Source organism: Leopardus geoffroyi, chromosome C2 (genome assembly GCF_018350155.1).
Source record: "Leopardus geoffroyi isolate Oge1 chromosome C2, O.geoffroyi_Oge1_pat1.0, whole genome shotgun sequence".
Lineage (NCBI taxonomy): Eukaryota > Metazoa > Chordata > Mammalia > Carnivora > Felidae > Leopardus > Leopardus geoffroyi.
This window is the reverse complement of record NC_059333.1, coordinates 51,194,595-51,205,000: the sequence shown is the minus strand read 5'-3', so window position 1 is coordinate 51,205,000 and position 10,406 is coordinate 51,194,595.

The window sequence follows — 10,406 nt, the reverse complement described above, 5'->3', positions numbered from 1 at the left end:
GTAATCATTTGGAATATAGTTGATCCTCATAGTTCCTGGATCCCATATTTGTGAATTAGTCTACTTACTAAATTTTATTTGTACTCTCAAAATCAATACTCGTGGTGTTTTCAAGGTCATTTGAAGCATGCACATATGTAGAATGACAAAAAAGTTGAGTTGCCCACACAAGTATGAGGTCAAACAAGGCAAAGCTGTACTTTCTTGTGTCAGCTCTCACACTACAACTAATGTCCTTTTTGCAGTCTAGTTTTAGTTACATTTTCTGTGTTTTTGTGCATTTTGTTGGTAATTTTACCTTTTATAATGTCTTCCAAGTGTAGTGCTGAAGTATTATCTGATTTTCTGAAGCTCAGAAAGGCTAAGATGTGCTTTATAGAGAAATTATGTATGTAAGCTTCCTTCATGCATGAGCTGTAGTTCTATTGGCTGTGAGTTCAATGTTAATGGATCAATAATATATTAAAATAAGGTGTCTTTTAAACAAGAACATACATACAATAAGATTTTGTATTGATCAGTTGATAAAAAACATCTGACCAGAGTCTCACAAGTACCTAACCCTATGTTTTCCCTAGGGTCCGTGATTCAGTATTCACTAATTCATCGTTACAGGCAACTTTATACATCATAACTACTTGAACAATGAGAATCAACCGTATAGGCTTAAGATTCTAAGCACCAGTGACTTACATTGGCATTAGTGTTCTTTATGCAGTAGTTTGTACAAGGTCTTTAGTGGGAGCTTATTCAGCTTAATCTATCTGATATGACTGAGGCATGTAGTGTTTCCATTTTTAGAGACAGAATAAATAAAAGGTTTTAGTTCATTTGATGTTTCACACTTCTTTACATTGATCTTCTCTTGACTTTAAATATTTCATTGCAGGCCAGATTGTAGATTCGTAGCCGGAGAATGCCTCAATCCTATAAAAAAAAAAATATCTGTAGTTTCACTTGGTAAAATGAGTTTTATACCTTTGGGTATAAATCATCACCTGGGGTGAGAAGGGTGTTTGTTTCTGTCTCACTTCATGACATACTTTAACTCTTATACATGCATGAGGGTTTTCTGCTTTATTTGAGGAAAAAAATTATTAGTTAATGGTTATGATAAAAGAACATATCACCATGCTCAATATGAAGGTTATGTTTACTGTTTTCTTTTCCTTCCCTGCATGGCATTTTCTATAGCAAAAGTCTCTCTTATGGCTACATTTGACCATGGAAAAAAAGTGAAAGATAACATCGAAACCGTGCATCTCGCATAAGACTCGGCAATGACAAACCTTAGACATTCTTCATTAGCTTTGCCTTGGTGACTGAATCCATCCAACCAACAAAGAGAAATCTTTTGCTGTTGCTACAAATAATTCATAACTTTAAATTTGAAGGCAGATTTGTATTTGTGGAGCTATACATGCAGTCATATTTTATGCTTCCTTTATTGGTACCCAAAGATTGGTTTGTAATTTACTGCTACCTTTGCTCTCTTGCGTTAGATGTCTGGAGAGAGGAAATAAGGATCTGGAGTCATGATTTCTTTTCTAACATTTTGGAAGCAGTTTACTTACACAATATCCTTTTGTTTGACTATAGCACTATAAAACTCTGAAAAAAAATCTTTATAGTAAAACTGCTGATGTGGCCTCAGCCTAAGCATTATGAACAGTGGCACTATAATAACTTCCGTGTAGCTAGTAAACCACTCCACTACCAATCACAAGGAAATACTCTGATGAAGCAGTACGTCACTGAAGTCTGGAGCTGGCTAAGGTCTCTTTGACAATAAATAGTATTTTCTCAATTGTTTCTAGGTAAAATTCAATGAGTTAATCGTTATTTGTAATTCCAAGTTCAATAGAGCATGGAGGTATGTGATTTTAAAGATGCTTTCTAATGATTAGAAGTTAGGAATATATATTTAAAATTTTTGATATGTCATTAGAAAAAAACACTTGCCAGAACAGGGCTGAGGTAGCATATTTCTTCTTATGGTATCTTATGAATACTTCCCCAGAATGCCAATATATACAAAGGAAATGCTGACAGTTTTCAAAAATTTTATTGTAACTCTATCTAACCATTTTAAAAGTAAATATTCTGCTTTCAAGTTGTCTTTGGCATTCACAGATCACAGTGAAATAGAGACTTTTGTTGTGGCCTTTTGAGGGCAGATAGATGCAGTCATCACAATTCATAATTCTGTCCAAAATCTTACCAGTGTGTTCATGTAACCAGGACAAGAGTTCTTTATGAAAAGGAGGCTTACGAAGACTGTGTGAAAACGATGACTGTTTTAACAAAGATTGCTATTATATACACTTCTGTAGGACAGTGCTGTACAGATGTAACATGTCTCCTTTTCTTTCTCTCACAATTGGCCCGAGGGCTCTGAGGAACCTGGGGTAGAACCTTTTGCTGAAGCTCTCAGCCAGGAAGACTGCACATTCCCTGATGATGAGACTGGATTACAAAATCACTGGGGACCTGGCAAGTTAGCTCCCAGCTGCAGAGTCTGTAAATAAAGACTTCTAATCTTCAACCACATGACTGTAGCTTTTTGTCTTGTCTTGTTTTGTTTTTGAAGTTCCACCTTTTCATAGCAGAGGTCTTTTTGTCCCCTGTTGTAAACTTTTGTTTGACATGTGAGTAAGATTCAGTGTCATCATGCCCTACAAGCCCTGGTGTTTATGTAGCTCCCGGCTACTCTTTGACATAAGGTCTATCAATCTGCTGTGACTTCCCTCTGTAAAGTATCTTCTTTACTATTCCTTATTATTCCTTATAGCCTTTGTACCTGCTCTTCCTCCTATCAAGAAATTCTGCAGACATTTTCATGACTTGCTTCCTTGTTTCATCTGAGATCTCTCAGAGAGGCCTTCTCCCACCACCTGTTATACTCAATACCCTTATAGCGGCTTATTTTTATTCATTGCACTTTTTGCTACCTGAAATGATCATTTATCTCTTTATTTGTTTTGATCACTGGAATGATAGGAACCTAGGTTTTTTTGTTTGTGTTTTGTTTTTTTACCCAGTGTATCCCAAACACCAAATATCCTTAGTGCAATACAGTAGGCACACAATAAATATTTGTTTAACAAATTAAACTATTCCATTGCTATATTTTTCTTTTTATTCCCTCCCTTCATTTTGAACAGCATCAAAAAGTATAAAGACATTGCAAATTAAAGAGAAGTAAGCAAGTATAGTTAAAATTAAAATGACAACACATATGCCTAATGTTTAGACAATAGACTCTGAAAGCAGAAGAAAGGATTGCCAGGTTCAAATCCTGACTCTTGTGCTTGCTAATTGCAAACCTGGGCAAATTACTTAAACTCTCTGTACCTCAGTTTCTTCATTTATAAAATCGGGGTAATCATAGGACATGTATCTACCCCATTGAATTATTCTAAAATTAAATGGATTAATTCAGATAAAGCCTTTGGACAAGAACCTAGTATGTAAGTATTCATTTAGTGCTGGTTACTATTGTTGTGTCTGGGTTAAAATATTTGGAAAAGGAAGGAGACCTCTTCTGTACACACTATGGGATAAGGTGGAGTGGGATGGGTGGATTAGAAGGAGTTCGATTAGAGTATAGAATTAGCTTTCTGCATTTGCTGGTCAGTGAGCTAACAAATGCAGTGAATGTTATTCCAGATCTACCAAATGCTTCTTCTATGTTGTGAACCAGCAACTCCAAACATCTCTGTATGTAAACATTTGCTTGTCCCTTCAGGAAAGCTAAGGTAACTTTAGGATCTTTCCTAACACAGCACTCCAGATACCCACTCCCACCAGTCGGAACTGATGTAAATTCTCTGAGAGCATTGATTTTTGTCTTCTTGATTTATTACTATATCACCAGAGCCCTAGAATGGTACTGGTACAGAGTAGGTACTCAGCACATATTTGTTGACTAAGTGAATAAATGATTTTCTATCTTTGACTTAGGACTTTCGAATTTCAGGTAATGAGAGCATATATTTTTTTAAGTTTATTTATTTATTTTGAGAGGGAAAGAGAGAGAGAAAACACGAGTGGGGCAGGGGCAGAGATAGAGGGAGAGAGAATCCCAAGCAGGCTCTGCACTCTACACTGAGCCTGATGTGGGGTTCAGTCTCACCACTGTGGGATCATGACCTGAGCCAAAATCAAGGTTTAGACACTTAACTGACTGAGCCACCCAAGCACTATTTTTAGTGGCAAGTTGTGATGCCTCCATGCACACAATAAATAGCAGTGAGGAGGTAATACCTCACATTACTTCCATTGTACCCAAGGTTTTATAACTGAGATAAAAGGCTTCTGTCAATCTACCTGTTACCCTAATCTGCTCACTCCTCTGCTTTGTTACTGACTTTAGGTATGTCCAGTTTACCACATGATAATCAATGAGAATGTCTTCTCATGAACATGTCCCAATTATTCTTCTATGACCCTATCCCCACTCTGACATGTGCCTTCATGTTTTTTCACAATTTCCTGGTCTCCTAGTGTCATTTACATCTTTATTTTCCCTTTGTTATGTCTTTTCTATCAAACTGCAAAATCATCCTGGACCATCTACATGACTCTGATCAGGCACTTTATTTTCATCTTTTCTCTAGTTCTACTCCTCTGCTTCTAGGAACCATGGCACTTAGCCCACAGGCCACTGTGTAAGGGCCAGGCCTCCTGGATATTCTGCTATGGAGTCTCTCAGCTCCCATCTTCTCCCACTTTATCTGATGATAGAGTGAATAAATTTATCCTTCTAGGACAAAGACACACCCACACACACACACTCTTTGTTTTTCATACTTGTAACCATTTACTGTTCAATAATGACAACATAAGTGTTAAGCTCATGGATCTGATGTAATCTACATTCAATCTGATGTTTGAGGATTGTCTCTTACAAGGGGGATTGGCATATCTAAAGGACCACAATACAGGTATTTCACACATTTTCCAAATGGCCTTTTTTTCCCAAACATCCACTGAGTGCTAACAATGTATGTTGAGGAATAATGGCCCATGGTACACATTTATCCAGCAAATTATTAAAAAATATATTAGCATAGAATTTCTGGATATGCTGCTTAGATCTTGCTGCTAGATCTTCCAAGCATTACTCCTTTGGGGTTTTATAAGTAAGCTCCAAAGTGTGTAAACAGATCAGTGGTTTTATTGATTACAACAAAAAGAGGGGTGTTTGAAAAATTCTATTTGTATCCTACCTAATATTGTAGTGTAGGTACATCCTCTGTATAATGATTAACCTTAGATGCCAGGAAAAGTGACTACACTTCTTTGTGACCTGGCTTCATGTTCTAAAATGTCTGTAACACCTAACTCATACAGTTTTTGTGAAGATTGAAGGAACTGATACACATAAAGTACCTAGAAAAATGCCCTGGCACTTAATGAATATAAATATAAATACAGATATTAGATATTAGCTATTGTAATTCTCATTACTACATATAATTTTAATCTATATTTAAGCTTTAATCAGCTTTCTGGAATTAAATCTGTAGAATATGGATTTGCAGGAAATACTTTTCTCTAAATTATAATATATAATTCTGTTTCTTTGAGTATAAAATGTGCAAAATGAGAAGGAATAAAAAAAGATCGAAGACTGTTTTAAGAGCTACTCTAATTCTTCCCTAAACATATCATTTTGAAAAGAAAAATAATCTTATTTTCTATAATTATACTTAATACGAAATGGAAAACAAAGCATAAAAGAAGTTTTGTAGCTTGAAATGTAGGAATGACACCTCTTGTATGGTTTTCCTTAGTATATTTAAAGTATGAGAAATGAGCTGTGCCATAAACCTATGATTAAAGACTTCTAAAGTAGCTGGCAAATAGAGAATAAGAAAGAGGAGCATACCAGATTCACCTAATGATTTTTAAAACTATATCTCCCACAGGGATTCTTACATACCTTTGTGAGGGGTAGAGAATATTAGTACTATGTGAAAACCACAAAAAAGATGAGTGTAACTCTTCAGCTACATTTTCTATGTCATTAGTGACAGTGAAACATAGAGAGTGACTCCTATCATAGGGGTGTTTATTCAACTCTATTTCTGAGGCAGAAAACATAAATGAAACCCAAGGGAAGTATAGAAGTCTTTCTAATAAGTCATAAACTTGCTTTGATACCCAAGCCAGCTACATAATTTGCAAGTCCCAATGCAAAATGAAAAGACAAGCTCTTTGTTAAAAAAAGAAAAAAAAGTATTACAGATTTCAATATGGCAATGGCAAAGTCTTAAACTTTAGAAGGATACAACCCTTCTAGGTACACAGTGACTCTGCAGGACATGTAACTATGAAGCCGGCCATATTGGTACCATAATGATAAACAACCTGTAAGTAAATTGGACAGAAATTCCAGTATGAAGGACATTTGATATTAAACTATCCTTATGTAATAAACCATTGCAGTGTATCAGTTTATTAAATGAATCAAACTGGACATCATCTAGTCATAAAGAAATGTATCTGGAATACTCTGGGCATCTGTAATTTTAAAGGAAAAGTATGAAGGTAATCCTAGTTCTACCTCTACCTGCCTTAAACTGATCAGATAATATCTGCATACATAGTTTCCCTAGATGCAAATATTCCCCATGTAACTCCATGGAGTATACCTCAAGAAGTGTGTTATCAATACTCCAATGTCAAACTCACACTGGGTGCTTATAAATTTTCAGATTTCTGGGACTTAGCTCAAATTTGAGAGATTTCTTGGGTTTGGTCTAGGCAACTAAACTTTACACACTCTTTTAGTGATACTTATCTATACCAAAGAAACCACAGATCCAGGGAGTGAGGAAGATGACAAGGAGAAAAAAAAAAAAAAAATGAAGAACTAAAATGAACTAAGAGTCTTCATGATGATGCAGTATCTGAGTTACCCAGTATATTAATGTGTTTGGTATGCCATAACAAAATACAACAGCTGGGTGGCTCAAACGTTAGAAGTTTATTTTCTTAGAGTTCTGGAAGCTGAAAGTCCAAGATCAAGGTGTCAGCAGTTTCGGTGTCTCCCAAGGCCTCTCTCCTTGGCTTGCAAGATGCCTACCTTCTCACTATGCCCTCATGTGGTCTTTCCTCTGCACACGAGCATCCCTGGTGTTTCTCTCATGTAAACACATTGATCAGGATATCAATCTTATTGTCTTGGGGCCCACCCCAGTGGCCTTATTTTAATTTTATCACTTCTGTAAAGGCCCTATCTCCAAGACTGATCATACTCTGAGTGTCCTGGGAGTTAGGGTTTGAACTCAACATTTGAGGTTTGGGAGGGAATAAATCAGCCCCTAACACCCAGGTACTCAAAGTTCCCATCAGATTAGAAAGATTTGACTCTTTCCTACTTTGTTGATAATACTCCTTTCTAAATTTTTCCTTTTTGATGGCTGGTGTTCAGATCTTTTGGGACATTGGATCCAAGCTTATCTTAGATTTTTTTAAGGAAACTATCCTAGGGTTGAACACATCTGTTTTCAGAACTACATGTCTGTTTTTAGAATTAGCATAAGAATAGTAGGTGGGATTTCAGGGACTTCTGTAAACAATTTATACAAACCTTTGAATATGAGTGGGCATATACACTCTAAGAGAATGTTTGGTCATAATTTTGCTTTAATCCACATCACTACTTTAATTTCACTAGAATAGTATTGTAGTCCAACTTATACTGATGTGTGTTTTCTTTTGCTTGGATAATCTAACCTTTCACAGTCTTATACTCTATAATGCACTCCTTCCCTTGCTCTCCGTTGCTTTTGAGCTTGTGGGAAACAGCTCTGTTAAGTGTCTTTAACTCATATTGCTGAATTTTAGTTGTAGTTTTATATTTGCAAGTGGTATGACCTTGGAAAACATTTAACCTCCCTGTTTTCTCTCTAATATAAGAGTGTAGAATGTTAAGACCTTTCTACACCCACTTTTCTTGAAAAACCTAAGATCACAGAAGGTACTTTCCAGATTTACTCCTAGGCTATCTTCTTCTAGAACTGAGAATGCTTAACAGATTTTATAAATACATTTCCCTGGCCATAGACCATGACAGTTAACTCATATCCATTGAACACCTTTCTCACCCCATTTCCTGATGGGGAACATTCCCTGTTTCTTTCTCCTTTTCATCTACCTAATTGCTTTAATGTATAAAATTTGTTAGGTGCCAGAAATCTGGAACAATCTGATTTTTCCTAGTATCCTTCCTGCTATGGTAGATGTAAAACATCTTATTTTCTCCCTGTATGATGTTCTTATTTGAGGATCTCCAAAAAATATGGAGAATTATATCCTTTACCCCCACCCAGAGTAGAACTACGCTCTCACTGCTTGAACGAGGGTACTTGACAAGTTAGTGAATGCCAGGGATCCTTTGTCACCTCGTTTTCTCAGGATTTTTTCATCCAGAGTCTGAAGTAAATTCTGTCCTGTATCTATGCATTGATTTGTTTTGTTTGAGCATTAAAAAATATTAATTGAGGGGCGCCTGGGTGGCTCAATTGGTTGGGCAACTGACTTTGGCTCAGGTCATGATCTCACGGTTCGTGGGTTCGAGCCCCGTGTCAGGCTCTGTGCTGACAGCTCAGAGCCTGAAACCTGCTTCGGATTCTGTGTGTCCCTCTCTCTGCCCCTCATTCATTCATTCATTCTCTCTCTTTCTCTGAAAAATAAACATTAAAGAAAATTAAATATATATATATATATATATATTAATTGATTAATCCTTGATCAATCAGTTAATTAATGTCATGTGTGCCTGGTAATATTATTTATGATTCCCTCTTCCTTTCTTCCATCTTGTAGAATTATTTAATTCAGTGTAAGATAAGATATAGTGTTTGAGAAATCTGATTCTTTACTTCCAACCTCTTTTAAAACTATGGGGAGCACACAATTGTCTAATATGTCTCTTGTCTAAGACCTGTTTTTATGCATGTTATTTGTCATGGAGCTAATAGTATCAAATATTTGGACCTGAGTACAGTTTCACCAAAGAAAATAAAGAGCTTCTGTGGCCAACTTGACATAAACAAGATTCATGCTTTAGACAAAAAAACAAAAACAAACTCGTGTGCATATACATTTTCATATACATGAGAAGATTTTTGCCTAAAAGACTGTTTAATATAAGAACCCTTCCCTTCCACCCCAATTTACCGTACTTCCTAGATTAATAAATAATATCTTTTTAATCTTGTGATTCAGTGAAATTGTCAAGGCCACAGGGAGTTATTTACCCTAACTATAATTGTTTCTGTCTCCCCCTCCGTATTTATCTTTATCCATCTATCTCTATGTCTCCCTATTCTTCTATTTCCTTTTCCCATTTCTTGGAAAACTTCAAAAATAAATCAGGTAATGTACTGCCAGTATTCTTGCATATTAGAAACTGTAGAAATAGGATATTAAGAATTTGTAAAAGAATAAGAGCAATTATTTTTTTGTTTCTGGAGGTTCAAAAATATTGTTTCTGTAAGAAATTGTTCATGTTAAAATATCAGCTAAGAAATATGATTAAATAATATCTTTGTTCACTAGTTACAATAAGAACAGCTCCAGTTCCAAGATAAGGAGATATTTTAAACATTATTTGAAAAGTTTAAAATATTGAACATAGGAGTTTATAAATTTAGACATTTTGCATAACGAGCCATGATAAATAGGTGAATCTATGAAAATTTGAAATGAGTTAATGAGGGGCACCTGAGTGGCTCAGTCGCTTAAGCATCTGACTTCAGCTCAGGTCATGATCTCACAGTTCATGGATTCAAGCCCCATGTCAGGCTCTGTGCTGATAGCTCAGATGGAGCCTGGAGCCTGCTTTAGATTCTGTGTCTCCCTCTCTCTCTGCCTCTCCCCCACTTGAGCTCTGTCTCTACCTCTCTCTCAAAAATAAATTAACATTAAAAAAATTGAAATGAGTTAATTATTATGGTTTAAAGACCATTTTTTTGTCTTTTAATTGCATAAAACTAAAGCTAACACAGTGTTCTAGGTTATGGGAAACTAGGATTAAACTTGTCCTAAATTTAAACTCTCTAAATTCTTGTATTAGTTCTATAAGCCATTTAAGTTATCATTGTTTTCACATATTAAGATTATAAACATATAAAACTGTTTAAATGAATGAATTTGTAATTTATAGATTTTTAGTTAGCTTTGAGATCATGAAAAATTTTTAACTTAGTAAACTAATAAAGAATATTTGAGTAATATTTTTGGCTTAAAACTTTGGTCGCTAAAATTCTTATACATTTTAAAATGGCTAGAGAGATGGGTTGCCTGGGTGGTTCAGTCGGTTAAGCGTCTGACTTCAGCTCAGGTCACTATCTCGCAGTCTGTGAGTTCCAGCCCTGCGTCAGGCTCTGGGC